The 24,846-nt window shown below is 39.3% G+C and overlaps 1 long non-coding RNA gene across 4 annotated transcripts; it reads left to right on the forward strand.

Moving 5' to 3' along the window:
- The first annotated feature begins 232 nt into the window (after window positions 1-232).
- Window positions 233-24,846, forward strand: LOC307004729. 4 transcript variants are annotated; one of them, XR_013799115.1, is made up of 7 exons: window positions 233-508; window positions 599-737; window positions 1,111-1,151; window positions 22,935-23,053; window positions 24,044-24,140; window positions 24,223-24,318; window positions 24,457-24,846. It is a non-coding gene; the product is annotated as an uncharacterized lncRNA (long non-coding RNA). The 4 variants fall into 4 exon arrangements; XR_013799116.1 differs by having other exon boundaries at window positions 235-508; window positions 24,041-24,140; window positions 24,457-24,839; XR_013799118.1 differs by having other exon boundaries at window positions 486-508; window positions 603-737; window positions 24,041-24,140; window positions 24,457-24,844.

Here is a 24,846-nt window from a genome sequence, read left to right on the forward strand (position 1 = left end):
ACAAGCTCTACAGCAGAGGGCTGTTGAAAACAAAAAGCATTTCTGAGCTGCTGGTTACACAGTAAAATCGGCAGTGTAAAAATTGCAGTGTTAAAAGTTATTAATTCCCAAAGAGTTAAATTAACAATCAACAATGTTAAAAAAACACTCCTCTTCAGTGTAGTTACAAGTGTAATTTTATTTTTACACTGAAAGTGCAAAAAAAAAAGAAGCGCCGAATGGTAATTGACTCCGCCCCTCGATGACTGCTGTCTCGAAAGACGACGACGCCATTTTATCTTCATGCGACCGAGACGGTAGGTTGAATTGCTTTTTTCTTTCTAAAATAAAAAAGTAAATACACTTGTTAACATTTTTGGTAAAATATGGTGGTGAACACATTTAGAAATGATAAACTGCGCGTTTTTGTCAGGATTAAGGAAGCTCGTCAAGTTCATGAGATGCAGAGAAGTTAACGTTACAGAAGGATGTGAAGGTTTCTCATGACGATTTGATTTCCTGGATGAAGGTGATTTAACGTTTAAAATACGTTTGTATTATAAATTATATTTGTATTACAAATATATTTTTAGCTCATTTCATTTTGGTTTGTTGACAGAAAGCCTTCCCGCCCTCAGTCGCGCCGAGGCCTCAACCGGTCTTACGACAAGCCTGGCACTAAAGTTGATGAGGAGGTCTGAAACAGCAGCTGCATTTGGGCTTCTTTTTTCTGCGCAGATGAGAGAATTCTTCAAATGGTAAGTTTATATTCGTTTTGTGTGTATAAAAGTGGCTGTGTTATACATGAACGCGTTAACGGTTCCGTTTTTGTGACGCATGCGCATTATTAACAGCTCGTTTAAGTATCTTGTAAATTAGCGCGCAGTGCAAACAACAAATGCACTTTTTTGTAGCTAGACTGAGGTGAGGGAGCGTTTAAAAACGTTTTATTCGCCCTATGTTTAAGTGAGAATTACATATCTGTATGTTTGTTCTTATCACTGAATATCATGTCGTCATATCTGCGTCAAGACACAAACATACGAACTTCCCATCAAGTTTTTTTTTTTTTTCAAACATTGTGAAAGTGCATTAAAGCTAATCTGTAAATCCATCTGTCTTCCAATTCAGTTTACAGGTAACATTTGCGTATGCACTGGCAGAGCATACAGGTACTTTAGCTTGAAATCAGTCTTTATCAATTCATACTGCATGTTATTTTGGGATAAATTATGTCCTAACTATTTATCTGTCTGCATTTTATTAATATGAATCTGTATGTTCTGTTCACATTATAAATACCATTAATAAAATATAGCTGCAGGCAGCAACACGGGGCCATGCCAGAGCAAGCAGACCAAGCATGGCGCACATATAGCACAGCCAGCACATCATGTACAGCAGCACAGCAAGTACTGCAAGCACAGCAGCACAGTAACAATTTAATCACCTAGAGCAGTGCGGAGCCATAAGAGCAAAACATCTTAAATGTTATGAACATGTTAATGTACATAGAGCACAGCAAGTACTGTAAGCACAGCAGTGCAGCAAACATTAAAGCACCAAGAGCAGTGCGGAGCCATAAGAGCAAAAAAATCTGAAATTTAATGTACATGTCAATGTACATCAAGCACAGCAAGTACTTTAAGCACAGCAGTGCAGCAAGCATTTAAGCACAAAGAGCAGTGCGGAGCCATAAGAGCAAAAGATTAGAACAATACAGGAATAGACATCACATAATACACAATTTAACATAGTCATCCCAAGCAGGATTCGAACCCACGACCAGAATGGTTCTGGATTCACAGCACATGGTTTAACAACTTGCGCCACTCAGAGGATGCTGGTTTAGGAAGCTGCAGAGATGTTTCAGTGTAAGAATGAGCACACAAAAGCAAGTTAACAAGGTTAGCATGCTAAGCTAGCTTAATGCTAATGTAGCTAATTACTTATGATGTGGTACATGGTACAAATTATATATCCACGGATTCGTCATGATGCAAGGAGTCGATAGACACCAATTTTATAATTTTCACTTCAAATGTTTACAAGTTACAGCCTCTGAACCAACCAATTTAGGGTCATCCTTGTTAACTTTGTGACACCATAACTTTTGAACTGAGATGAATATGAAAAATCGGGGACAGTACTTCTGTGCGGCTTTGTCCAAAGATCATGTGAGCAAATTTTGGACAATTTTGAACCAACTTTGAAAGAGAAGTAGCAAAATAACTGTTTTACATTGGTTCCAATATGGCGACCAGTCATATTGTTGGAAAATGACAAATGAGACATCTTTGGAATCGGCATAAGCCAAGGAATATAATGGCATAAAGAAATCAAATTCAAGCAATGTTTGCAAAAGTTATAAGCGTTTTTGCAAAAAAACATTATATCTCTGGAACACTAGGTGGCGCTGTGATAAAACTTATCAGGTACCTTCAGGTCATGCTAATGATGATCCATACCAAATTTGGTGAAGAAATTTCAAACAGTTTAAAAGATATTGCAAATTATAACAAAATTCAAAATGGCGGACACATGGTACCGCCCACCATGGCAAATTTGATATCGACAGATTCGGCATGACCCAAGGAATCGATAGACATCAAGTTTAAAATTTTCTGACAATCCGTTGACGAGTTATTGGCCAAAATAGCCATTTTCCGTATCTCATGACCAGTAGGTGGCACTGTTTCCAACTTTGGCATGGACCCTCAGATCAAGCTTCCGATAAAGCATACCAATTTTCATTTCAATGCATTTAAGTTTGGCCGAGATACAGCCTCTGAACCAATTTTGGGTCGACCTCATTAACTTTGTGACGTCATAACTTTTGAACAATGACGTATAAAAAAAATCGGGCACAGTACTTTTATGCAACTCAGTCCAAAGATCATTTGAGCAAAATGTGGACCAATTTAAATCAATTTTGAATGAGTAGTAGCGATCAGACTGATTACTGTACTTTTCAAAATGGCTGCTACTGTAATGGGCGTGGTCTTAATGTATTATATTGGTTCAGATCAGTATGATGAGAGCAATCAGGTGTACTATGTCTCATTTTTGTGGATCAAATGGTTCAAAAGTTACAGCCATTTCAATGTTGAATTTTTGAACTGGTGGTGGCGCTATAGAGTGTGTCCAACAGACTCCAAATTTGGTCCAATTACTATTCATGGTCATATCTATAACTGTGCCAAATTTCATCATTTTCCTATGTACGGTTCATAGGGCTGCCATAGACTTACAGAGGAGGAAGAATAATAATAATAATAAATATAGCTGCAGGCAGCAACACGGGGCCATGCCAGAGCAAGCAGACCAAGCATGGCGCACACATAGCACAGCCAGCACATCATGTACAGCAGCACAGCAAGTACTGCAAGCACAGCAGCACAGTAACAATTTAATCACCTAGAGCAGTGCGGAGCCATAAGAGCAAAACATCTTAAATGTTATGAACATGTTAATGTACATAGAGCACAGTAAGTACTGTAAGCACAGCAGTGCAGCAATCATTTATGCACCAAGAGCAGTGCGGAGCCATAAGAGCAAAACATCTTAAATGTTATGAACATGTTAATGTACATAGAGCACAGTAAGTACTGTAAGCACAGCAGTGCAGCAAGCATTTAAGCACCAAGAGCAGTGCGGAGCCATAAGAGCAAAAGATTAGAACAATACAGGAAAAGACACAACATAATACACAATTTAACATAGTCATCCCAAGCAGGATTCGAACCCACGACCAGAATGGTTCTGGATTCACAGCACATGGTTTAACAACTTGCGCCACTCAGAGGATGCTGGTTTAGGAAGCTGCAGAGATGTTTCAGTGTAAGAATGAGCACACAAAAGCAAGTTAACAAGGTTAGCATGTTAAGCTAGCTTAATGCTAATGTAGCTAATTACTTATGATGTGGTACATGGTACAAATTATATATCCACGGATTCGTCATGATGCAAGGAGTCGATAGACACCAATTTTATAATTTTCACTTCAAATGTTTACAAGTTACAGCCTCTGAACCAATTTAGGGTCATCCTTGTTAATTTTGTGACACCATAACTTTTGAACAGAGATGAATATGAAAAATCGGGGACAGTACTTCTGTGCGGCTTTGTCCAAAGATCATGTGAGCAAATTTTGGACAATTTTGAACCAACTTTGAAAGAGAAGTAGCAAAATAACTGTTTTACATTGGTTCCAATATGGCGACCAGTCATATTGTTGGAAAATGACAAATGAGACATCTTTGGAATCGGCATAAGCCAAGGAATATAATGGCATAAAGAAATCAAATTCAAGCAATGTTTGCAAAAGTTATAAGCGTTTTTGCAAAAAAACATTATATCTCTGGAACACTAGGTGGCGCTGTGATAAAACTTATCAGGTACCTTCAGGTCATGCTAATGATGATCCATACCAAATTTGGTGAAGAAATTTCAAACAGTTTAAAAGATATTGCAAATTATAACAAAATTCAAAATGGCGGACACATGGTACAGCCCACCATGGCAAATTTGATATCGACAGATTCGGCATGACCCAAGGAATCGATAGACATCAAGTTTAAAATTTTCTGACAATCCGTTGACGAGTTATTGGCCAAAATAGCCATTTTCCGTATCTCATGACCAGTAGGTGGCACTGTTTCCAACTTTGGCATGGACCCTCACATCAAGCTTCCGATGAAGCATACCAATTTTCATTTCAATGCATTAAAGTTTGGCCGAGATACAGCCTCTGAACCAATTTTGGGTCGACCTCATTAACTTTGTGACGTCATAACTTATGAACAATGACGTATAAAAAAAATCGGGCACAGTACTTTTATGCAGCTCAGTCCAAAGATCATTTGAGCAAAATGTGGACCAATTTGGATCAATTTTGAATGAGTAGTAGCGATCAGACTGATTACTGTACTTTTCAAAATGGCTGCTACTGTAATGGGCGTGGTCTTAATGTATTATATTGGTTCAGATCAGTATGATGAGAGCAATCAGGTGTACTATGTCTCATTTTTGTGGATCAAATGGTTCAAAAGTTACAGCCATTTCAATGTTGAATTTTTGAACTGGTGGTGGCGCTATAGAGTGTGTCCAACAGACTCCAAATTTGGTCCAATTACTATTCATGGTCATATCTATAACTGTGCCAAATTTCATCATTTTCCTATGTACGGTTCATAGGGCTGCCATAGACTTACAGAGGAGGAAGAATAATAATAATAAATATAGCTGCAAGCAGCAATCACCGGGGCCAAGCGCAAGCAAGACGACAAGACATGCCAAAGTGGCTGGGAGTGTGAGACCCACTGCAGCAAGGAGCAATTGAAGACATTTAAAGATGAATTTTGGCACAATGGTTGATACATTAACTAAAAATATGATTATCACTTTCGACCAATAGGTGGCGCAGTTACGAAACTGATGTGATGTGGTCAGAGTGAAGTGACAATGACACATACAAAGTTTGGTGTCAATATGTCAAGGCATTGCAGATATAAAGCCTGAATAGTCATTTTGGCATCATGCCTCAACTTTGCCACTGCGGTATACGAAAACGGTTTCGTCTATCGACACGAAATCCATAACTTTTACTCGGCACGGTCTGGAGATGACACGATCCAATTTTGGTGAAAATCGGACGTTCGGTCTAGGAGGAGTTTGAAAAAGTAGGTTTTAAAAGAAAATAAAGATGGCGGAAAGGAAGTTTGACTGACTATGGCAAAATTGGTATCTATGTTTTCAGCATAACCCAAGGAATCTATTGAGATCAGTGTCATTACTATAGGCAAATTTATTCAAAAGTTATTAGCATTTTTGGAAATTTCATTATAACTTTTGACCAAAAGGTGGCGCTGTCTCATAATCTTTTGAGTACCTTTAGGGCTTTGTACTGATGACCCATACTGAGTTTCGTAACGATACGTTCATGCGTTCATAAAATACAGCATTTTAGCACATAATTCAAAATGGCCGACAGCCAAAATGGCCGATATGGAAAAATTGGATATCAGTCAACTCAACATGACGCCCTGAATCTATCGAGACCACTTTTGTGATTTTTGGACAAACCGTTCAGAAGTTATAAGCAAAAATAGCCTTTTTTCATATCTCCAGACCAGTAGGTGGCGCTGCGCCGAAACGCAGCATGTAGCCTCAGGTCATGCTTGTGATGACATGTAGGAAGTTTGGTTTGAATACGATTAAGCGATGCGGAGATACAGCCTTATGTCTGTTTTCGCAAGCGCTACGTAAAATTTGTTTGCGCGTTTATCGAAAACGGTTTGACGAATCAACTTGAATTCCATAACTTTTTGTCCCCACAGCCTGAAGATGATCTGGTGCAATTTTGGTGCAAATCGGACAAACCGTCTAGGACGAGTTCGCAAAAGAAGGTTTTTTGGACAATTCAAAATGGCGGCCATATTTTTATGACGGAAAATGACGTCATAGGGTCCAGTCGAATCGTCGTGAGCTCAGAAATCAGAGGAAAAAAGAATTTTGTTGATAGGCCTTACGGTTTAAAAGTTATTAGCATAATATAAGTGAAACTTTGGACAGGTGGTGGCGCTAGAGGGAATGAGTTAGAGACACCAAAATTGGTGCAATTACTGTTGGGAATGTCCTCTATCAGAATGTCAAACCGGAACAACTTTCCCGCATACGCTTCTATGGGCTGCCATAGACGCCCAGTCGGAAGAAGCAGAATAATAATAAATATAGCTGCAAGCAGCAATCACCGGGGCCAAGCGCAAGCAAGACGACAAGACATGCCAAAGTGGCTGGGAGTGTGAGACCCACTGCAGCAAGGAGCAATTAAAGACATTTGAAGATGAATTTGGGCAAAATGGTTGAAAAATCACATACAATAACTAAAAATATGATTATCACTTTCGACCAATAGGTGGCGCAGTTACGAAACTGATGTGATGTGGTCAGAGTGAAGTGACAATGACACATACAAAGTTTGGTGTCAATATGTCAAGGCATTGCAGATATAAAGCCTGAATAGTCATTTTGGCATCATGCCTCAATTTTGCCACTGCGGTATACGAAAACGGTTTCGTCTATCGACACGAAATCCATAACTTTTACTCGGCACGGTCTGGAGATGACACGATCCGATTTTGGTGAAAATCGGACGTTCGGTCTAGGAGGAGTTCGAAAAAGTAGGTTTTAAAAGAAAATAAAGATGGCGGACAGGAAGTTTGGCTGACTATGGCAAAATTGGTATCTATGTTTTCAGCATAACCCAAGGAATCTATTGAGATCAGTGTCATTACTATAGGCAAATTTATTCAAAAGTTATTAGCATTTTTGGAAATTTCATTATAACTTTTGACCAAAAGGTGGCGCTGTCTCATAATCTTTTGAGTACCTTTAGGGCTTTGTACTGATGACCCATACTGAGTTTCGTAACGATACGTTCATGCGTTCATAAAATACAGCATTTTAGCACATAATTCAAAATGGCCGACAGCCAAAATGGCCGATATGGAAAAATTGGATATCAGTCAACTCAACATGACGCCCTGAATCTATCGAGACCACTTTTGTGATTTTTGGACAAACCGTTCAGAAGTTATAAGTAAAAATAGCCTTTTTTCATATCTCCAGACCAGTAGGTGGCGCTGCGCCGAAACGCAGCATGTAGCCTCAGGTCATGCTTGTGATGACATGTAGGAAGTTTGGTTTGAATACGATTAAGCGATGCGGAGATACAGCCTTATGTCTGTTTTCGCAAGCGCTACGTAAAATTTGTTTGCGCGTTTATCGAAAACGGTTTGACGAATCAACTTGAATTCCATAACTTTTTGTCCCCACAGCCTGAAGATGATCTGGTGCAATCTTGGTGCAAATCGGACAAACCGTCTAGGACGAGTTCGCAAAAGAAGGTTTTTTGGACAATTCAAAATGGCGGCCATATTTTTATGACGGAAAATGACGTCATAGGGTCCAGTCGAATCGTCGTGAGCTCAGGAATCAGAGGAAAAAAGAATTTTGTTGATAGGCCTTACGGTTTAAAAGTTATTAGCATAATATAAGTGAAACTTTGGACAGGTGGTGGCGCTAGAGGGAATGAGTTAGAGACACCAAAATTGGTGCAATTACTGTTGGGAATGTCCTCTATCAGAATGTCAAACCGGAACAACTTTCCCGCATACGCTTCTATGGGCTGCCATAGACGCCCAGTCGGAAGAAGCAGAATAATAATAATAATAATAAATATAGCTGCAAGCAGCAATCACCGGGGCCAAGCGCAAGCAAGACGACAAGACATGCCAAAGTGGCTGGGAGTGTGAGACCCACTGCAGCAAGGAGCAATTGAAGACATTTAAAGATGAATTTTGGCACAATGGTTGATACATTAACTAAAAATATGATTATCACTTTCGACCAATAGGTGGCGCAGTTACGAAACTGATGTGATAATGTCAGAGTGAAGTGACAATGACACATACAAAGTTTGGTGTCAATCTGTCAAGGCATTGCAGATATAAAGCCTGAATAGTCATTTTGGCATCATGCCTCAACTTTGCCACTGCGGTATACAAAAACGGTTTTGTCTATCGACACGAAATCCATAACTTTTACTCGGCACGGTCTGGAGATGACACGATCCGATTTTGGTGAAAATCGGACGTTCGGTCTAGGAGGAGTTCGAAAAAGTAGGTTTTAAAAGAAAATAAAGATGGCGGACAGGAAGTTTGGCTGACTATGGCAAAATTGGTATCTATGATTTCAGCATAACCCAAGGAATCTATTGAGATCAGTGTCATTACTATAGGCAAATTTATTCAAAAGTTATTAGCATTTTTGGAAATTTCATTATAACTTTTGACCAAAAGGTGGCGCTGTCTCATAATCTTTTGAGTACCTTTAGGGCTTTGTACTGATGACCCATACTGAGTTTCGTAACGATACGTTCATGCGTTCATAAAATACAGCATTTTAGCACATAATTCAAAATGGCCGACAGCCAAAATGGCCGATATGGAAAAATTGGATATCAGTCAACTCAACATGACGCCCTGAATCTAACGAGACCACTTTTGTGATTTTTGGACAAACCGTTCAGAAGTTATAAGCAAAAATAGCCTTTTTTCATATCTCCAGACCAGTAGGTGGCGCTGCGCCGAAACGCAGCATGTAGCCTCAAGTCATGCTTGTGATGACATGTAGGAAGTTTGGTTTGAATACGATTAAGCGATGCGGAGATACAGCCTTATGTCTGTTTTCGCAAGCGCTACGTAAAATTTGTTTGCGCGTTTATCGAAAACGGTTTGACGAATCAACTTGAATTCCATAACTTTTTGTCCCCACAGCCTGAAGATGATCTGGTGCAATTTTGGTGCAAATCGGACAAACCGTCTAGGACGAGTTTGCAAAAGAAGGTTTTTTGGACAATTCAAAATGGCGGCCATATTTTTATGACGGAAAATGACGTCATAGGGTCCAGTCGAATCGTCGTGAGCTCAGGAATCAGAGGAAAAAAGAATTTTGTTGATAGGCCTTACGGTTTAAAAGTTATTAGCATAATATAAGTGAAACTTTGGACAGGTGGTGGCGCTAGAGGGAATGAGTTAGAGACACCAAAATTGGTGCAATTACTGTTGGGAATGTCCTCTATCAGAATGTCAAACCGGAACAACTTTCCCGCATACGCTTCTATGGGCTGCCATAGACGCCCAGTCGGAAGAAGCAGAATAATAATAATAAATATAGCTGCAAGCAGCAATCACCGGGGCCAAGCGCAAGCAAGACGACAAGACATGCCAAAGTGGCTGGGAGTGTGAGACCCACTGCAGCAAGGAGCAATTAAAGACATTTGAAGATGAATTTTGGCAAAATGGTTGAAAAATCACATACAATAACTAAAAATATGATTATCACTTTCGACCAATAGGTGGCGCAGTTACGAAACTGATGTGATGTGGTCAGAGTGAAGTGACAATGACACATACAAAGTTTGGTGTCAATATGTCAAGGCATTGCAGATATAAAGCCTGAATAGTCATTTTGGCATCATGCCTCAACTTTGCCACTGCGGTATACGAAAACGGTTTTGTCTATCGACACGAAATCCATAACTTTTACTCGGCACGGTCTGGAGATGACACGATCCGATTTTGGTGAAAATCGGACGTTCGGTCTAGGAGGAGTTCGAAAAAGTAGGTTTTAAAAGAAAATAAAGATGGCGGACAGGAACTTTGATTGACTATGGCAAAATTGGTATCTATGTTTTCAGCATAACCCAAGGAATCTATTGAGATCAGTGTCATTACTATAGGCAAATTTATTCAAAAGTTATTAGCATTTTTGGAAATTTCATTATAACTTTTGACCAAAAGGTGGCGCTGTCTCATAAATTTTTGAGTACTTTTAGGGCGTTGTACTGATGACCCATACTGAGTTTCGTAACGATACGTTCATGCGTTCATAAAATACAGCATTTTAGCACATAATTCAAAATGGCCGACAGCCAAAATGGCCGATATGGGAAAATTGGATATCAGTCGACTCAGCACGATGCCCTGAATCTAACGAGACCACTTTTGTGATTTTTGGACAAACCGTTCAGAAGTTATAAGCAAAAATATAAATTCTTCATATCTCCGGACCAGTAGATGGCGCTGCGCCGAAACGCAGCTTGTAGCCTCAGGTCATGCTTGTGATGACATGTACCAAATTTGGTCTGAATCCGATAAAGCGTTGTGGAGATACGGCCTTACGTCTGTTTTTGCAAGCGCTACGTAAAATTTATTTGCGCGGTATTCGAGAACGGTAATTCGAATCAACTTGAATTCCATAACTTTTTGTCGTCATGGTCTGGAGTTGATCTGGTTCAATTTTCGTGAAATTCGGAGCAACGGCCTAGGAGGAGTTCGAAAAAGTAGGTTTTTTGGAAAATTCAAAATGGCGGGAAAACTATTATGACGGAAAATGACGTCATAGGGTGCAATCGAATCGTCGTGAGCTCAGGAATCAGAGGAAAAAAGAATTTTGATTCTAGCCCTTACGGTTCAAAAGTTATCAGCATAGACATGAGTGAAACTTTGGACTGTTGGTGGCGCTAGAGGGAATGAGTTGGAGACACCAAAATTGGTGTATTTAATGTTGGGACTGTCCTCTATCAGAATGTCAAATAAAATCAACTTTCCCGCAAGCGGTTCATAGGGCTGCCATAGACTTCAATGGCGGAAGAAGAAGAAGAAACGGAAGAATAAATATAGCTGCAAGCAGCAATCACCGGGGCCAAGCGCAAGCAAGACGACAAGACATGCCAAAGTGGCTGGAAGTGAGAGACCAACTGCAGCAAGGAGCAATTGAAGACATTTAAAGATGAATTTTGGCAAAATGGTTGAAAAATCACATACATTAACTAAAAATATGATTATCACTTTCGACCAATAGGTGGCGCAGTTACGAAACTGATGTGATGTGGTCAGAGTGAAGTGACAATGACACTTACAAAGTTTGGTGTCAATATGTCAAGGCATTGCAGATATAAAGCCTGAATAGTCATTTTGGCATCATGCCTCAACTTTGCCACTGCGGTATACGAAAACGGTTTCGTCTATCGACACGAAATCCATAACTTTTACTCGGCACGGTCTGGAGATGACACGATCCGATTTTGGTGAAAATCGGACCTTCGGTCTAGGAGGAGTTCGAAAAAGTAGGTTTTAAAAGAAAATAAAGATGGCGGACAGGAACTTTGGCTGACTATGGCAAAATTGGTATCTATGTTTTCAGCATAACCCAAGGAATCTATTGAGATCAATGTCATTACTATAGGCAAATTTATTCAAAAGTTATTAGCATTTTTGGAAATTTCATTATAACTTTTGACCAAAAGGTGGCGGTGTCTCATAAATTTTTGAGTACCTTTAGGGCGTTGTACTGATGACCCATACTGAGTTTCGTAACGATACGTTCATGCGTTCATAAAATACAGCATTTTAGCACATAATTCAAAATGGCCGACAGCCAAAATGGCCGATATGGGAAAATTGGATATCAGTCAACTCAGCACGACGCCCTGAATCTAACGAGACCACTTTTGTGATTTTTGGACAAACCGTTCAGAAGTTATAAGCAAAAACATAAATTCTTCATATCTCCGGACCAGTAGGTGGCGCTGTGCCGAAACGCAGCATGTAGCCTCAAGTCATGCTTGTGATGACATGTACCAAATTTGGTCTGAATCCGATAAAGCGTTGTGGAGATACGGCCTTACGTCTGTTTTCGCAAGCGCTACGTAAAATTTATTTGCGCGGTATTCGAGAACGGTAATTCGAATCAACTTGAATTCCATAACTTTTGGTCGTCAAGGTCTGGAGATGATCTGGTTCATTTTTCGTGAAATTCGGAGCAACGGCCTAGGAGGAGTTCGAAAAAGTAGGTTTTTCGGAAAATTCAAAATGGCGGGAAAACTATTATGACGGAAAATGACGTCATAGGGTGCAGTCGAATCGTCATGTGCTCAGGAATCAGAGGAAAAAAGAATTTTGTTTCTAGCCCTTGTGGTTCAAAAGTTATTAGCATAAACATGAGTGAAACTTTGGACAGCTGGTGGCGCTAGAGGGAATGAGTTGGAGACTCCAAATTTGCTATGGTGATAGTTCAGGCTGTCCTCTATCACTGTGCCAATTTGTATAAGTTTCCCGCAAACGGTTCTATAGGCTGCCATAGACGCCCAGTCGGAAGAAAAAAAAGAAAAAAAAGAAAAAGAAAAAGAAGAAGAATAAGAACGGGAACAGATACAATAGGTGCCCGCACCTTCAGTGCTTGGCCCCTAATAATAATAAGAACGCCAACAAAAACAATAGGTGCCTCCGCACTTTCAGTGCTTGGCCCCTAACAAGCAGCCATTACGGGGCCAAGCGCAAGCAAGACGACAAGACATGCCAAAGTGGCTGGGAGTGTGAGACCAACTGCAGCAAGGATCAATTGAAGACATTTAAAGATGAATTTTGGCAAAATGGTTGAAAAATCACATACAATAACTAAAAATATGATTATCACCTTCGACCAATAGGTGGCGCAGTTACGAAACTGATGTGATGTGGTCAGAGTGAAGTGACAATGACACATACAAAGTTTGGTGTCAATATGTCGAGGCATTGCATATATAAAGCCTGAATAGTCATTTTGGCATCATGCCTCAATTTTGCCACTGCGGTATACAAAAACGGTTTCGTCTATCGACACGAAATCCATAACTTTTACTCGGCACCGTCTGGAGATGACACGATCCGATTTTGGTGAAAATCGGACGTTCGGTCTAGGAGGAGTTCGAAAAAGTAGGTTTTAAAAGAAAATAAAGATGGCGGACAGGAAGTTTGACTGACTACACCAAAATTGGTATCTATGTTTTCAGCATAACCCAAGGAATCTATTGAGATCAGTGTCATTACTATAGGCAAATTTATTCAAAAGTTATTAGCATTTTTGGAAATTTCATTATAACTTTTGACCAAAAGGTGGCGCTGTCTCATAATCTTTTGAGTACCTTTAGGGCGTTGTACTGATGACCCATACTGAGTTTCGTAACGATACGTTCATGCATTCATAAAATACAGCATTTTAGCACATAATTCAAAATGGCCGACAGCCAAAATGGCCGATATGGACAAATTGGATATCAGTCAACTCAAAATGACGCCCTGAATCTATCGAGACCACTTTTATGATTTTTGGACAAACCGTTCAGAAGTTATAAGCAAAAATAGCCTTTTTTCATATCTCCGGACCAGTAGGTGGCGCTGCGCCGAAACGGAGCATGTAGCCTCAGGTCACGCTTGTGATGACATGTAGGAAGTTTGGTTTGAATACGATTAAGCGTTGCGGAGATACAGCCTTACGTCTGTTTTCGCAAGCGCTACATAAAATTTGTTTGTGGGTTTTTTCGAAAATTGCTAAGCGAATCAACTTGAATTCCATAACTTTTTGTCGGCATGGTCTGTAGATGATCTGATTAAATTTTCATGGAAATTGGAGCAACGGCCTAGGAGGAGTTCGAAAAAGTAGCTTTTTCTGAAAATTCAAAATGGCGGAAAACTTTTCATGGCGCAAAATGACGTCATTGGGTGCAATCGAATCGTCACGAGGTCAGGAATCAGAGGAAAAAATAATTTTGTTTCTAGCCCTTGTGGTTCAAAAGTTATTAGAATAAACATGAGTGAAACTTTGGACAGTTGGTGGCGCTAGAGGGAATGACTTAGACACACCAAAATTGGTGTATTTAATGTTGGGACTGTCCTCTATCCGAATGTCAAACCATTACAACTTTCCCGCGATCGGTTCTATGGGCTGCCATAGACTCCCAGAGCGGAAGAAGAAGAAGAATTATTTTTGGTACGGGAACAGATACAATAGGTGCCCGCACCTTCAGTGCTTGGCCCCTAATAATAATAATAATAAGAACCGGAACGAAAACAATAGGTGCCTCCGCACTTTCAGTGCTTGGCCCCTAATAATAAGAACCGGAACGAAAACAATAGGTGCCTCCGCACTTTCAGTGCTTGGCCCCTAAATATAGCTGCAGGCAGCAACACGGGGCCATGCCAGAGCAAGCAGACCGAGCATGGCGCACATATAGCACAGCCAGCACATCATGTACAGCAGCACAGCAAGTACTGCAAGCACAGCAGCACAGTAACAATTTAATCACCTAGAGCAGTGCGGAGCCATAAGAGCAAAACATCTTAAATGTTATGAACATGTTAATGTACATAGAGCACAGTAAGTACTGTAAGCACAGCAGTGCAGCAATCATTTATGCACCAAGAGCAGTGCGGAGCCATAAGAGCAAAACATCTTGAATGTTATGAACATGTTAATGTACATAGAGCACAGTAAGTACTGTAAGCACAGCAGTGCAGCAAGCATTTAAGCACCAAGAGCAGTGCGGAGCCATAAGAGCAAAAGATTAGAACAATACAGGAAAAGACACAACATAATACACAATTTAACATAGTCATCCCAAGCAGGATTCGAACCCACGACCAGAATGGTTCTGGATTCACAGCACATGGTTTAACAACTTGCGCCACTCAGAGGATGCTGGTTTAGGAAGCTGCAGAGATGTTTCAGTGTAAGAATGAGCACACAAAAGCAAGTTAACAAGGTTAGCATGCTAAGCTAGCTTAATGCTAATGTAGCTAATTACTTATGATGTGGTACATGGTACAAATTATATATCCACGGATTCGTCATGATGCAAGGAGTCGATAGACACCAATTTTATAATTTTCACTTCAAATGTTTACAAGTTACAGCCTCTGAACCAATTTAGGGTCATCCTTGTTAACTTTGTGACACCATAACTTTTGAACAGAGATGAATATGAAAAATCGGGGACAGTACTTCTGTGCGGCTTTATCCAAAGATCATGTGAGCAAATTTTGGACCATTTTGAACCAACTTTGAAAGAGAAGTAGCAAAATAACTGTTTTACATTGGTTCCAATATGGCGACCAGTCATATTGTTGGAAAATGACAAATGAGACATCTTTGGAATCGGCATAAGCCAAGGAATATAATGGCATAAAGAAATCAAATTCAAGCAATGTTTGCAAAAGTTATAAGCGTTTTTACAAAAAAACATTATATCTCTGGAACACTAGGTGGCGCTGTGATAAAACTTATCAGGTACCTTCAGGTCATGCTAATGATGATCCATACCAAATTTGGTGAAGAAATTTCAAACAGTTTAAAAGATATTGCAAATTATAACAAAATTCAAAATGGCGGACACATGGTACCGCCCACCATGGCAAATTTGATATCGACAGATTCGGCATGACCCAAGGAATCGATAGACATCAAGTTTATAATTTTTTGACAATCCGTTGACGAGTTATTGGCCAAAATAGCCATTTTCCGTATCTCATGACCAGTAGGTGGCACTGTTTCCAACTTTGGCATGGACCCTCAGATCAAGCTTCCGATGAAGCATACCAATTTTCATTTCAATGCATTAAAGTTTGGCCGAGATACAGCCTCTGAACCAATTTTGGGTCGACCTCATTAACTTTGTGACGTCATAACTTTTGAACAATGACGTATAAAAAAAATCGGGCACAGTACTTTTATGCAACTCAGTCCAAAGATCATTTGAGCAAAATGTGGACCAATTTAAATCAATTTTGAATGAGTAGTAGCGATCAGACTGATTACTGTACTTTTCAAAATGGCTGCTACTGTAATGGGCGTGGTCTTAATGTATTATATTGGTTCAGATCAGTATGATGAGAGCAATCAGGTGTACTATGTCTCATTTTTGTGGATCAAATGGTTCAAAAGTTACAGCCATTTCAATGTTGAATTTTTGAACTGGTGGTGGCGCTATAGAGTTGGTCCTAGAGGGTCAAACATTGGTCCAATTACTATTCATTAGCATCACTACAAGTGTGCCAAATTTCATCATTTTCCTACATGTGGTTCATAGGGCTGCCATAGACTACCATTTGCGGAAGAATAATAATAATAATAATAATAATAAAACTAACGGATACAATAGGTGCCTTGCCCTACGGGCATGGCCCCTAATAAATATAGCTGCAGGCAGCAACACGGGGCCATGCCAGAGCAAGCAGACCAAGCATGGCGCACACATAGCACAGCCAGCACATCATGTACAGCAGCACAGCAAGTACTGCAAGCACAGCAGCACAGTAACAATTTAATCACCTAGAGCAGTGCGGAGCCATAAGAGCAAAACATCTTAAATGTTATGAACATGTTAATGTACATAGAGCACAGTAAGTACTGTAAGCACAGCAGTGCAGCAATCATTTATGCACCAAGAGCAGTGCGGAGCCATAAGAGCAAAACATCTTAAATGTTATGAACATGTTAATGTACATAGAGCACAGTAAGTACTGTAAGCACAGCAGTGCAGCAAGCATTTAAGCACCAAGAGCAGTGCGGAGCCATAAGAGCAAAAGATTAGAACAATACAGGAAAAGACACAACATAATACACAATTTAACATAGTCATCCCAAGCAGGATTCGAACCCACGACCAGAATGGTTCTGGATTCACAGCACATGGTTTAACAACTTGCGCCACTCAGAGGATGCTGGTTTAGGAAGCTGCAGAGAGGTTTCAGTGTAAGAATGAGCACACGAAAGCAAGTTAACAAGGTTAGCATGCTAAGCTAGCTTAATGCTAATGTAGCTAATTACTTATGATGTGGTACATGGTATAAATTATATATCCACGGATTCGTCATGATGCAAGGAGTCGATAGACACCAATTTTATAATTTTCACTTCAAATGTTTACAAGTTACAGCCTCTGAACCAATTTAGGGTCATCCTCGTTAACTTTGTGACACCATAACTTTTGAACAGAGATGAATATGAAAAATCGGGGACAGTACTTCTGTGCGGCTTTGTCCAAAGATCATGTGAGCAAATTTTGGACAATTTTGAACCAATTTTGAAAGAGAAGTAGCAAAATAACTGTTTTACATTGGTTCCAATATGGCGGCCAGTCACATTGTTGGAAAATGACAAATGAGACATCGTTGGAATCGGCATAAGCCAAGGAATATAATGGCATAAAGAAATCAAATTTCAAGCAATGTTTGCAAAAGTTATAAGCGTTTTTGCAAAAAAACATTATATCACTGGAACACTAGGGGGCGCTGTGATAAAACTTATCAGGTACCTTCAGGTCATGCTAATGATGATCCATACCAAATTTGGTGAAAAAATTTCAAATGGTTTAAAAGATATTGCAAATTACGACAAAATTAAAAATGGCGGACACATGGTACCGCCCACCATGGCAAAATCTATATCGACAGATTCGGCATGGTCCAAGGAATCGATTGACATCAAGTTTATAATTTTCTGACAATCCGTTCTCGAGTTATTGGCCAAAATAGCCATTTTCCATATCTCATGACCAGTAGGTGGCACTGTTTCCAACTTTGGCATGGACCCTCAGATCAAGCTTCCGATGAAGCATACCAATTTTCATTTCAATGCATTAAAGTTTGGCCGAGATACAGCCTCTGAACCAATTTTGGGTCGACCTCATTAACTTTGTGACATCATAACTTTTGAACAATGACGAATAAAAAAATTCGGGCACAGTACTTTTATGCAGCTCAGTCCAAAGATCATTTGAGCAAAATGTGGACCAATTTGGATAAATTTTGAATGAGTAGTAGCGATCAGACTGATTACTGTACTTTTCAAAATGGCTGCTACTGTAATGGGCGTGGTCTTAATGTATTATATTGGTTCAGATCAGTATGATGAGAGCAATCAGGTGTACTATGTCTCATTTTTGTGGATCAAATGGTTCAAAAGTTAAAGCCATTTCAATGTTGAATTTTTGAACTGGTGGTGGCGCTATAGAGTGTGTCCAACAGACTCCAAATTTGGTCCAATTACTATTCATGGTCATATCTATAACTGTGCCAAATTTCATCATTTTCCTATGTACGGTTCATAGGGCTGCCATAGACTTACAGAGGAGGAAGAATAATAATAATAATAAATATAGCTGCAGGCAGCAACACGGGGCCATGCCAGAGCAAGCAGACCAAGCATGGCGCACATATAGCACAGCCAGCACATCATGTACAGCAGCACAGCAAGTACTGCAAGCACAGCAGCACAGTAACAATTTAATCACCTAGAGCAGTGCGGAGCCATAAGAGCAAAACATCTTAAATGTTATGAACATGTTAATGTACATAGAGCACAGCAAGTACTGTAAGCACAGCAATCATTTATGCACCAAGAGCAGTGCAGAGCCATAAGAGCAAAAGATCTTAAATGTTATGAACATGTTAATGTACATAGAGCACAGCAAGTACTGTCAGCACAGCAGTGCAGCAATCATTTATGCACCAAGAGCAGTGCGGAGCCATAAGAGCAAAACATCTTAAATGTTATGAACATGTTAATGTACATAGAGCACAGCAAGTACTGTCAGCACAGCAGTGCAGCAATCATTTATGCACCAAGAGCAGTGCGGAGCCATAAGAGCAAAACATCTTAAATGTTATGAACATGTTAATGTACATAGAGCACAGCAAGTACTGTAAGCACAGCAGTGCAGCAAGCATTTAAGCACAAAGAGCAGTGCGGAGCCATAAGAGCAAAAGATTAGAACAACACAGGAATAGACATCACATAATATACAATTTGACAAAGTCACCCCAAGAGGGATTTGTACCCACGACCAGAATGGTTCTGGATTCACAGCACATGGTTTAACAACTTGCGCCACTCAGAGGATGCTGGTTTAGGAAGCTGCAGAGATGTTTCAGTGTAAGAATGAGCACACAAAAGCAAGTTAACAAGGTTAGCATGCTAAGCTAGCTTAATGCTAATGTAGCTAATTACTTATGATGTGGTACATGGTACAAATTATATATCCACGGATTCGTCATGATAAAAGGAGTCGATAGACACCAATTTTATAATTTTCACTTCAAATGTTTACAAGTTACAGCCTCTGAACCAATTTAGGGTCATCCTTGTTAACTTTGTGACACCATAACTTTTGAACAGAGATGAATATGAAAAATCGGGGACAGTACTTCTGTGCGGCTTTGTCCAAAGATCATGTGAGCAAATTTTGGACAATTTTGAACCAATTTTGAAAGAGAAGTAGCAAAATAACTGTTTTACATTGGTTCCAATATGGCGACCAGTCATATTGTTGGAAAATGACAAATGAGACATCGTTGGAATCGGCATAAGCCAAGGAATATAATGGCATAAAGAAATCAAATTCAAGCAATGTTTGCAAAAGTTATAAGCGTTTTTGCAAAAAAACATTATATCTCTGGAACACTAGGTGGCGCTGTGATAAAACTTATCAGGTACCTTCAGGTCATGCTAATGATGATCCATACCAAATTTGATGAAGAAATTTCAAACAGTTTAAAAGATATTGCAAATTATAACAAAATTCAAAATGGCGGACACAAGGTACCGCCCACCATGGCAAATTTGATATCGACAGATTCAACATGACCCAAGGAATCGATAGACATCAAGTTTAAAATTTTCTGACAATCCGTTGACGAGTTATTGGCCAAAATAGCCATTTCCCGTATCTCATGACCAGTAGGTGGCACTGTTTCCAACTTTGGCATGGACCCTCAGATCAAGCTTCCGATGAAGCATACCAATTTTCATTTCAATGCATTAAAGTTTGGCCGAGATACAGCCTCTGAACCAATTTTGGGTCGACCTCATTAACTTTGTGACGTCATAACTTTTGAACAATGACGTATAAAAAAAATCGGGCACAGTACTTTTATGCAACTCAGTCCAAAGATCATTTGAGCAAAATGTGGACCAATTTGGATCAATTTTGAATGAGTAGTAGCGATCAGACTGATTACTGTACTTTTCAAAATGGCTGCTACTGTAATGGGCGTGGTCTTAATGTATTATATTGGTTCAGATCAGTATGATGAGAGCAATCAGGTGTACTATGTCTCATTTTTGTGGATCAAATGGTTCAAAAGTTACAGCCATTTCAATGTTAAATTTTTGAACTGGTGGTGGCGCTATAGAGTGTGTCCAACAGACTCCAAATTTGGTCCAATTACTATTCATGGTCATATCTATAACTGTGCCAAATTTCATCATTTTCCTATGTACGGTTCATAGGGCTGCCATAGACTTACAGAGGAGGAAGAATAATAATAATAATAATAATAAGAAAACTTACGGATACAATAGGTGCCTTGCCCTACGGGCATGGCCCCTAAATATAGCTGCAGGCAGCAACACGGGGCCATGCCAGAGCAAGCAGACCAAGCATGGCGCACACATAGCACAGCCAGCACATCATGTACAGCAGCACAGCAAGTACTGCAAGCACAGCAGCACAGTAACAATTTAATCACCTAGAGCAGTGCGGAGCCATAAGAGCAAAAGATTAGAACAACACAGGAATAGACATCACATAATATACAATTTGACAAAGTCACCCCAAGAGGGATTTGTACCCACGACCAGAATGGTTTGGGATACATAGCACATGGTTTAGCAGCTTGCGCCACTCGGAGGATGCTGGTTTAGGAAGCTGCAGAGAGGTTTCAGTGTAAGAATGAGCACACGAAAGCAAGTTAACAAGATTAGCATGCTAAGCTAGCTTAATGCTAATGTAGCTAATTACTTATGATGTGGTACATGGTACAAATTATATATCCACGGATTCGTCATGATGCAAGGAGTCGATAGACACCAATTTTATAATTTTCACTTCAATTGTTTACAAGTTACAGCCTCTGAACCAATTTAGGGTCATCCTCGTTAACTTTGTGACATCATAACTTTTGAACAGAGATGAATATGAAAAATCGGGGACAGTACTTCTGTGCGGCTTTGTCCAAAGATCATGTGAGCAAATTTTGGACAATTTTGAACCAACTTTGAAAGAGAAGTAGCAAAATAACTGTTTTACATTGGTTCCAATATGGCGACCAGTCATATTGTTGGAAAATGACAAATGAGACATCTTTGGAATCGGCATAAGCCAAGGAATATAATGGCATAAAGAAATCAAATTCAAGCAATGTTTGCAAAAGTTATAAGCGTTTTTGCAAAAAAACATTATATCTCTGGAACACTAGGTGGCGCTGTGATAAAACTTATCAGGTACCTTCAGGTCATGCTAATGATGATCCATACCAAATTTGGTGAAGAAATTTCAAACAGTTTAAAAGATATTGCAAATTATAACAAAATTCAAAATGGCGGACACATGGTACCGCCCACCATGGCAAATTTGATATCGACAGATTCGGCATGACCCAAGGAATCGATAGACATCAAGTTTAAAATTTTCTGACAATCCGTTGACGAGTTATTGGCCAAAATAGCCATTTTCCGTATCTCATGACCAGTAGGTGGCACTGTTTCCAACTTTGGCATGGACCCTCAGATCAAGCTTCCGATGAAGCATACCAATTTTCATTTCAATGCATTAAAGTTTGGCCGAGATACAGCCTCTGAACAAATTTTGGGTCGACCTCATTAAATTTGTGACGTCATAACTTTTGAACAATGACGAATAAAAAAAATCGGGCACAGTACTTTTATGCAGCTCAGTCCAAAGATCATTTGAGCAAAATGTGGACCAATTTGGATCAATTTTGAATGAGTAGTAGCGATCAGACTGATTACTGTACTTTTCAAAATGGCTGCTACTGTAATGGGCGTGGTCTTAATGTATTATATTGGTTCAGATCAGTATGATGAGAGCAATCAGGTGTACTATGTCTCATTTTTGTTGATCAAATGGTTCAAAAGTTACAGCCATTTCAATGTTGAATTTTTGAACTGGTGGTGGCGCTATAGAGTGTGTCCAACAGACTCCAAATTTGGTCCAATTACTATTCATGGTCATATCTATAACTGTGCCAAATTTTATCATTTTCCTATGTACGGTTCATAGGGCTGCCATAGACTTACAGAGGAGGAAGAATAATAATAATAATAAGAAAACTAACGGATACAATAGGTGCCTTGCCCTACGGGCATGGCCCCTAATAATAAGAAAACTAACGGATACAATAGGTGCCTTGCCCTACGGGCATGGCCCCTAATAAGAAAACTAACGGATACAATAGGTGCCTTGCCCTACGGGCATGGCCCCTAATAATGGGTAAAATAAATTCTAAATGCGTATTAAAATAAAGTTAAATTTAAGATGCCTTATTACTCATTTAACTTATATAAATGTATTCAATAATCAGATTAAATGCATATTTTGAATATAAATAATTTTACACCCATGCTTTATAGACATCTCTCAGCATAATCGAAATTAAGGGTAATCACAATTATTTTTACCTTATTTACAGCCCCAATTTAAATTGTATTGCATTACTGAATTTTGGAAATATTAGCATCAACTGACATATTTTTTTCAAATCCTTTTTCAATAGATTTGGCCCAGAACCCTCCAGTGTCAAGTGAAGGAAGCTCCTCTCATGAGATTGCTACAGAAACCAAGCAACAGAAATGAATACGAAAGCAACAGAATGCTGAAGATGAATCCAGAATCGTGAGTGTCATTATATTTTATTCTATGTGCAGTACAAATTTTAATACATGACGAATTAACATGAAACATTTAAACCTAACTGGGCAACCACACAATGCCTTTGTTCAGACCTGAAATGTACATGTATCTTGGGTGATTGATGTATCTTGATTGTCATAATTCATGATGACACATCAATCACTATGTCATTGTGTTAATTCAAGATATTAAACTGCAAAAAGTTAAAGGGTTAGTTGACACACAAGTGTAAAATTGTTGTAATTTCTCACCCTCATGTCATTCCAAACCCGAAAAGACTTTTGTTCATCTTCGAAACTCAAATAAATATATCAAGAATACTGCACGCAACTACCACTTTGACACTTCAAAAAGTTCATAAAGAGATCATAAAACGAACCCATATGAATTGAGCCGTTTAGTCCAAATTTTCTGAAGAGACTTGATTGCTTTGTGATGAATAGATTGAATTTAGACTTTTATTCACATATAAACATGAATCAACCAACATAAACAGAAGAAAAAGAAAATTTGGACTAAACTGCTTGGTTCATGGATTAGTTTTAAGATCTCTTTGTTAACTTTTTGAACCGTCAAAGTGGTAGTTGTGTAGCTGTCAATGGAGGGAAAGAAAGCTGTCAGATTTCATCAAAAATATCTTCATTTGTGTTTCAAAGACTAAAGAAAGTCTTGCGGGTTTGGTACGACATGAGGGTCAGTAAATTACTGAATTAAAATTTTTGGGTGAACAATCCCTTTAATAAAAAAATGTGGCCTAGACCTCATCAGAACAATCGAATCTCAATGCGTCTTGGGTGCGTTTACACCTGTACTTCGAGTTGTTCGCTTGTGCAAGATGAATGTTAATGCCAGGTGTGAACGGTGCTACTCTGTGACTACACAATCATCTGAACAGAATTGTTCCTGAGAGAGATGGTTGTCATTATGCTATGTAACTGTTTGATTGTTTTTGTTTTGATTTTTGGTTAGAAGACCTCTGCTAAGTTCCTGGAAAGGCTTCTCCCAAGACCTTCAAGGACCTGATTGACTGCAGAATCTGCTGTGCAAGATGATGAAACTGATGATTCAGGTTAGACTATAGTTCAGAATAAGATTATCTATACACGTTCATGCATGAATGCATTTTGCTGAAGTTTTCACGTGTTATTTAGAATGGGGCAGCGATCTTGCATCAATTCGTCTCCTGCAAGAGACCTGGAAAGATGTCCTCATATCAAGCTGAACAACACCTTGTCGTCTCCAAAAAGGTACATTTGGACATTTCTGTCACACTGCCTATTGTCTGCCTCAAAATATTGCCATTTGTGTTGATTGTATTGTGGAAAACGAATATAAAGACGGCCAATTGGAGAGCTGACTTTGAGTGTTATTTTTGTCTTTGGCAGGGACCAGCATACAAGACCACCTTGACTGCATTGACGAGACCACACAGCATACCTGCTCGCGGCCGGTGATGCTGATATGGCAATAAACTCAAATACTACTTCCTGTTCGCTGAATGGGACAAAGAGGAACTGCATACATGGATGCTACACAACTGTTGACAAGTAGTTTTCTGCAATCTTGTTCAAATCTACCTGTCATATTTCTTCATGTCTAGGCAAATTAACATGATTTTATGTTTTTTCTTGACTTTTTTTTTTTCTTGCAACTCCTCATGAATGTGATAATTTGACCTTTACACATCTGGCATATGTTATAAAGGAGCCACTTTGCCTATTTGTTAAATAAACTTTGGATTTATACATCTGTCTGAAGACTCTTGATTTTATCTT

Source organism: Phoxinus phoxinus, assembly GCF_949152265.1.
Source record: "Phoxinus phoxinus genome assembly, chromosome: 9".
Taxonomy (NCBI): domain Eukaryota; kingdom Metazoa; phylum Chordata; class Actinopteri; order Cypriniformes; family Leuciscidae; genus Phoxinus; species Phoxinus phoxinus.